Source organism: Meles meles, chromosome 13 (genome assembly GCF_922984935.1).
Source record: "Meles meles chromosome 13, mMelMel3.1 paternal haplotype, whole genome shotgun sequence".
Lineage (NCBI taxonomy): Eukaryota > Metazoa > Chordata > Mammalia > Carnivora > Mustelidae > Meles > Meles meles.
Window position 1 is genome coordinate 29,443,519 of NC_060078.1, and position 8,307 is coordinate 29,451,825.

Genomic DNA, 8,307 nt, shown 5'->3' on the forward strand with positions numbered 1-8,307 from the left:
AACAATACTGCTATGAGCATTGCTCAGCACAGGTATGTGCTGAGTCACTGTTTTCAGTTCTTGTGGGTACTTACCTAGGAATCAGATTACTGGGTCATATGGGAAAGATACTTGTTTTAAAGGCAGTCCACAAGGATCAAGAGAATAGTGAAGAGTAACAACAGTACAATTTTCTAAGCTAAAAATGAGCAAGTGATTTATCAGCTTACATGAACACTGGCGGTAGGGAAGGAAAAGAACCATGACTGGATCCTCGAAAGGCTCAGGAATAAGCAGCACTAAGTACTCCAGAAGTTGGAAGGTGGGAGTGCTGTAAGATAAGGTGAGGGTGCTGAAAGACCGGGACTGTTTGAAAGTATTTAAGAAGTGATTATAGAGGGGCGCTTTGGTGGCTCCATGGGTTAAGCGTCAGACTCTTGATTTTGGCTCAGGTCATGATCTCAAGGTCCTGAGACCCGCCCCTTGGTGGGTTCCTTGTGGGGTATGTGGCCTCCTTAAGATTCTCTCTGCCCCTCCCCACTCACAGGTGCACACACTCCCAATCTCTCTCTCTCTCTCTTTTTTTTTTTAACTGAGAAGGGGAATGAAGAAATCTTCTGGTGTGATGGAAATATTTTATGTCATGATCTAGATTGGTAGATATACGTTGTATAGATATATTAAAGTGCATGCAATAATAATAATAAAATAAGAGGGGCACCTGGGGAGCTCAGTTGGTTAAGCCCCTGTCTTCGTCTCAGGTCATGATCCCTAGGGTCCTGGGATGGAGTCCCACATTGGGCTCCAAGCTCACCAGGGAGACTGCTTCTCCCTCTCCTGTTCCCTCTGCTTGTGCTCTCCCTCTCTATATATCAAATAAGTAAATAAAATACTTTTAAAAATAATAAAATAAGAAATAAAATACATGTAATATGTATGTGCCTGATTTCACGCACTGGGCAGTTCCTTCTCCCCATTCTTCAAAGACCTGGTGATTTTTTTTCCTTTGGAGAATATAAAACAGAAGATCTCTGTACTCGGGGCACTAAACACAGATGAGGGAGGGTGCCATGCCAAAAACTGGGGGATTAAGTAAACCTATGCATGCCACATGCTGGTTCACCCCAATCCAGGTTCTTTTCCTATGTTCCTATGAACTGAAAACTTATCTTTCTGTCTCTTTAGCCAGAGTTGTATCACATGCTCAATCCTAATCTAATGAACAGACTAGGGAATGTGCAGGAAGCGGGGGGGGGGGGGGGGGGGGGGGGCGCCGCCCATGAAATCAGGACAACCTGATGGTGCCGCCATCATCCTTATTATCATCCTACCATACAGACCTGGCTGTATTACCTATTGGACCAAAATTATACAAGTATTCCTGCAGCCATTACTCTAAGCACCTTCTCCCAACTGTCAGAGTTCTAGGTCAGCTCACGGAGCAGCCACTGCAGGGCCCCGGGCTTCCAGCCATCTCCACAGCACTGCTGCCTTTGTTCAGGATCCAAATTCCCAGGAGATCATTCCTGATTTGGCTGAGCCTGAGTAGCATGCCCACAGCCTGGCCACTTTGGCTTCCTCGGTGAAATTTGGACACTACCTCCTTGACCACTCATGTTGACAGTTTCCCATTCAAGGAGGATGGCATTCAGATGCTGAGTAACAACAAAAAGTCATGAAATGGTTTTAATCAATCTTGAGCTAAAATTTTAAAACCATTTCCCCTTATTTAGCTATCCTTAAGTTTCCCTGATGACCCTTTAAGTGGACAGTCTCATTTCTTTCTCTGCTCCAATAACACAAGGCTGTGAATCTGCTTACTGCGATTTAATACACAGGGTGTTTCTGGTCTCTAAGATTTCAGAACCTTCCCTCACTCACCTGATGTTCTCTGGCACAGAGGACTGGTGTGTTATTTTGGTTCTCTCTGCTTTAAGTCCTATCCCATCAATCAGTGGTCTCTGTTTAGAAAAGACTCAGTATAGCAGTTTGCATGTGTGTAAAACAGGAAAGATGATTGAACAGTCTTCCCCTTTAACAGAATCTCCCTAGAGTGCTATACACTTTTTGGGGATCAATTCCTGCTGGAAAAGATTACAGTATTTATTTGCAGGGAATGATCAACTTTGCCAAACCAACCCCCAGTGTTGCATAAAATGAGGTTTGTTTTGGATCCCCTAAAACTCGGTGTTCCTTATTCTTGCAGGTCTCAGCAGCCCAACTTGTTTTGCATATGGTTGCATGTTTAATTAGCGGTCCTTCTGTAAGTGTCTGCAATTAGCACTGTGATGATTAATAAAATAAGTCCTTTAAAGCTCCACTTAGCTAGCAGAACTGCACAATCAGGTATAATTAATTCATCATTAATAAATCATGGCTGATTAACTTATCTGTTTATTACCAACACATTACTGAACAGCTCCCACCTGAGCACAGCTAATTTTTCTATGCTGAACAGAACTGGAAGCTAATAAAACCACCACCACCACCATAACAGTTCCTCCAAAACTGCACGGAGTAGCAAGTATATTAGCCTGGTCAGGGAGATGTTAAAGCAATGTACATTTGCAAGGGATGTGATAGGGCTGCGTAGACAGTTACTGCTTTGGAAGGAAGAAAGCAGTGTCTACATCTGGAAGGCCAGTGATTCTCAACCTTCAGGATGCACCTAGAGGGCCTGTTAAAAACCAGATTTCTGGTTGCCACCTCCAGACCTTCTGATTCAGTAGGTCTGGGAAGGAGGCTGAGAATTTGCTTTTCTAACAAGCTCCCAGCTCCTGCTTGTCCAGGGACCACACGTGGAGAACCACAGTTCTACCCTTTCTCATACACAGGGTCTGACTCACAATGGCCACAATTCCCAAGTCCTTTCTATAGATTTTAATAGTTTAAAACAAAAACAACAATAAAAATAGCTCTCCATATTATTTATCTGTCCTTGTTCGTATGCCCTCTCTCTTCAACTGGATTGACAGTGTAAGAACTACTTTCTTCTATTTCTATTTTCTTCTATTTCTTCTATTTCTCTCTCTGCCCCCACAAATCCTAACAACTACTTTTTAGATGGGGAAACTTCTCAACAAAATCCGGACATGCTTTGCGTATTCATCTCTGAATCTTTGCTCATGCCCCCATCTTTCTACGCCCTGTTCTTCAATACTCCCGTCTCTGCCATAGCACTTAGTGTCTGTGCCATATGTAGGCCTGAATCACAGACCAGCACAAGGCCTCATTATCTTGTCATGAAAGGATGAGCCTGATCTCCCCAGTTATAGTCCCCAGAGAGGTCTGTAAGCTCCCTCTCTAATCTCCTTTGCAGCTTGCCCCCCAGCTTTCCACCCCGCCAGCTTTTAGCATGGTGTCTTATACACAGGAGACAGCAAATTGCTTTTTACCAACTATGTCAGATTGCTGAACAGCAGATTTGACCCACAGGCTGCAAATTCAGATCCCAGTTGGGCACCTAACTTGCAGAATACATAGGAGCTACAGCAAGGGGGATTTCCACCCTGAACTTGGAAAAAGACAAATAATATACCCTCTGAGAGTTAAGCCATATATATATATATATATATATATATATATATATATATATATATATGATAAGGGTGCCTGGGTGGCTCAGATGGTTAAACATCTGCCTTCAGCTCAGGTCATGATCTCTGGGTCCTGAGATGGAGCCCCAGATCGAACCCTGCCTGGAGCCCTGCATCAGCTCACTGTTCAGCAGGGAGTCTGCTTCTCCCTTTCCCTCTGCCTCTCCCCAGCTCATGCTCTCTCTCTCTCTCTCAAGGAAATAATAAAATCTGTAAAAAAATTATATATAAATATATAGATAAATCTAAATATATATAAATATATATATAATATATATATAAATACATATATAAAATAAAAAGTTTTAAAAGCAAATCAGATAAGGAAAAAACAAGGTCAATTTAAAGCTGTGGTGCTCAACCAGGGTGATTGAAATTGCCCCCTGCTCCTACCTTGAGGGTATTGGGCAGTGTCTGACAACATTAAAGGAATTTTGACAGCATTAAAGGAATGGAATAGCTTGACTATATAATCTGATCTGATCAAAGTGGAAAGACAGGGCTGGTCAGCAATGAAGGCCCTGGGAAAGGTTGCTCAGGGAGATGAGCAACAGCAAGTCCCAGTCAAGTTGGATCTTGGAGAGATCTCCTATAAAAAAAAAAAAAAAATGTGCAAGACAGGGAAATAGATACATTAACTGGACTTCCAGAAATATTGAGTAAAAAAATATATTGAGTAACTGTTTCTAATTTTTTAATGCTGTAATGGTTTTACATTGCTGTATAACCATTATTACAAATTTAATGGTGTAAAACAACACACATTTGAGGCGCCTGGGTGGCCAGTGGTTAAGCATCTGCCTTCGACTCTAGTTGAAAGTCAGGGACCTGGGATCAAGCCTTGCACAGGGCTTCCCTGCTCATCAGGGAGCCTGCTTCTTTCTCTCCCTCTGCCTCTCCCCAGCATGTGTGCTCCCCCACATAGCCTCTCTGTCAAATAAATAAATAAAATCTTAAACACACACACATACATTTGTCCTTTCACTGGTTCTGTGGGTCATGAATCCAGGCGTGGTTTAGCTGGGTCCTCTGCAAGGCTAAATCAAGGTGTTAGGTGGGGCTCAGTTCTCTACAACTGAGTGGAAAGGTCTGCTTCCAGGCCACTCAGGTTATGGGCAGAATTCAGTTTCTTGCTGTTATAGGACTGAGAGCCTCCCTCTGGTCCTGGCTGTTGGCTAGAGGCTGCCTTCAGCTTCCAGAGGCTTCCCCAACATGGTACTTTGCTTCCTCCGAGTGAGTGAGGGTTTCCAGCAAGACCAGCATGACAGCCTTATATAAGTAGCACAATCGTGGAATCATGTATATGTAATCACATGTATCCCGAAGTATCTTTGTCATACTTCCTTGGTTAGAGGCAGGTCACACTCAAAGGGAAGTGGTTATACAAAGGCATGAATGCAAGGAGGCAGGAATGATGGGATCAGCTTAAGAGTCTGTGTACCATAGGTTTGGTATTAAAGTAATTTTAATTTTAAAGTGTTTTGTTTGTTTTAATTGAAGTATAGTTGACATACTTTCTTTAAGAGCCCTTATATTTCAGGGCTAAATCCTGAAATATTTGCCAACAAAAGTATATGATGTCTGTCAATGGGTTTGCTTCAAAACAATGGGTTTTCTTCATCGTAATCCTGAGGTGGAAGAGAAGTAGGTGGAGGCATAAATAATTGGCCATGAGTGAGAAATTGTTGAGCCTGGATGATATGTTCATGGGAGCTCATCACATATTCTCTATACTTCTGTATATGTTTGACATTTTCAGAATAAATCGGGCTCTCTGCCAGGCGGGGAGCCTGCTTCCTCCTCTCTCTCTCTGCCTGTCTCTCTGCCTACTTGTGATCTCTCTCTGTCAAATAAATGAAATTTTCAGAATAAAATTAAAAATGAATAAATAGACAGCCTGTGTACTAGTTATCTATTGCTACAAAGCGAATTACCTCACAACCTAGTCATTTAAAACAAACATTTATTATCTCAGTTTCTGTAGGTCAGGAATTTGGTACAACTTAGGCTGGGGCCTCTGGTTCAGGGTCTCAGGAGGCTGAATCAAGGTGTCAGCCAGACTTCAGGTATCGGAGTCTTGATGGGGCTAGCAGGTCCACTTCCAAGCCCATTCATGGTGCTGTTGACCAGACTGTCCTTAAGGCAGTTCACAAGGGGCAGCTGACTTCCCACAGAGCAAGTGATGAGAAAGACACACACACACACACATCTACCAAAACAAAAACTGAAGTTTTTTATAACTTAATCTCAAAAGTAACTTGCTGTCACTGCTGAATATTCTATTGGTAACATAGACCAACGCTGGTGAAACGTGGAAGTGGACAGCACAAGGGTCTGAGCAGCAGAAGGTGGGATTGTTGAGAGCCATTTTGGAGGCAAGCTGCCATACGTGGTGCATGAAGCAAAAACTGAGTGCTGTCCAAATTATCCTTGAAGATCCTGTAAATAACCTATAAATCATATTAGACTGATATCCCAGTGCACAAGCCCAATACTGCCAGGTTTTCCTCTAGTGCTAGAACATTTCACTGTTTTGTCAAGTGCCAGATAAAGTTGTTAGCTTGCATTAGGGACCATGGTCGTTCCAAAAATAAATGTATTTAAAACTGAAATCACATTTGGCCATGCCATGAGCATATATAGTTAAATTCAAGTAAATCAAATGCATTATGATGGGATTCTAATGCATTGTTAAAGTGGGGAAACTTATGTCTTGATGACATCTGCCATTTAAGTCCATTTGGCTGACTCTCCTCTTATCAGTTTCACAGTCATGAAGCCGCTTTCTGATAATAATTTTGCTTCTCAAACAGATATGTAAATGGAGAGAAATGCTCTGATCTAATCCATTTTGTGATTATACTTCTCACTGTAAAATAAAAAATTGGTATTCTGGTTCTATACATCAGTCTCTACACTCTAGTTAAATGTGACTCTACACCTGAAAGATCGATTTGCTTTTGATACATTTACATAATAGGCTTCTGAGCCTGCACCCCTGAACCCTTGGACTGTGATGAATTTACTCAAGTAATACCACCCTAGGGGAACTGTCTGAGTAGCCTAAAAATTTCCCCCAGGTGTGGCAGCTCTATTTACCATATGCAGTATATATCCATGAGCTCCCCCGCATTTCTCAGTTCCCTTGCTCTTAGATGGGGGTATCTGACCAGTTCCAGCCAAGAAGCTATGAGCAGAATTGACACTTTTCACTTCTGAGGCAAACAGAGTGAGACTTCTATCCACTCTTTCCTCCTGCTGCAGCAACCAAGGAGGCCACGTGTTGAAATAGCAGAAGGCAAAATCAGCCGTGGCCCCTGCAGGACCATGGAACAGAATCCCTCCTGACTTGTACTAGATGGTGATAGGAGTGAAAATAAAAGTTTGTTATATTAAGCCTCTGTGATTTTGTAGGTATTTCCTACATTAAGATAACCCAGTCTAACTCAATATGCCAGGGGATGCCGATGTTGAGAGGAGCACTTTTTTCAAGCAATGGTAACATTGCTAACAATCTCCCTACACATTCCCCTATGCCCACTCTTAATAAGATCAGGTAGGTAAGAATTGAACAGAAGCAGAAGAAACCCGCCGTACTCATACCAGCAAATAACTCACTCTACACAGTATGCTAATTCTAGAAGCTCTTTGCTCCTGCTACCCACAGAGGTCATTTCATTTCTTCTTTTTATCTATTTAGGTATGCCTCTCCCATCCCTACCCCTGCTTCCTTGGTGGCTACTTCAGGAGCTTTACGGCCCCTCCAGCCACTCAACCTTTGACCAGGTTGACGCAGTAAACCCAGTAAGTATGATCAGTTGCCCTGACTATTCTGACTCAACTGCTCATTTCTAAATGGGCAGTTCTTTAAAAATCACTTACAAAAGTGAATACAGAGTTAAAAAATATAAGACAAAGGGTCACCTGGGTGTCTTAGTTGGTTAAGCATCTGCCTTCAGCTCAGGTCTTAGGGTCCTAGGATTGAGCCCTGAGTGGGGCTCCCGACTCAGTGGGGAGTGTGCTTTTCCCTCTCCTTCTGCCGCTCCCCACCTCCCACGCTGCTTATGCTCTCCTTCTCTCTATACCAAATAAATAAATAAAAATCTTTAAAAATATAGAATGCAAAGTCAACTCAGATGTTTCAAATAGCAACTTTCATGCAAAAAAAAAAAAAAAAAGATTTCCAAATAACCTCAGGGACTTGTATCCCAAAAATATCTATCAATAACTTAAAAGGAAATTAAGAGTATGCTTATCATGATGAGCCCTAGGCATATAGAATTGTTGAATCACTATATTGCATACCTGAAACTAATATAACACTGTATATTAATTATACTTGAATTTTTTAAATAAATAAGTTTAAAAAGAACTTACCATACATTGGGGAGATAAAATTCAGACATTTACAACTATGCATTTATATAAAATCACTCAAACAATTCAGTTCAAGGTGGAGAAAACCTTGTACTTTGTGAAAACCCTCCAGTGATTCTCACCCATGGTGTCATGACCCACTGATGAGTTGGGAGAAGCTGTGAAGTATGCACCAGGTCACTGGTTACTCATTAAGCTAAAATCTGAAGCTAGTGAATCGTTTACTTCATTGCAAATCAGCAGAAACACAAGATTACTGCTAGAATAAATTCATTGTCACATGCCTTAGCGAAAATAAATAAAAATAGAAAATGTGGTAGCAGTAAGGTCACAAAAAATTGAGACACTACTGGAA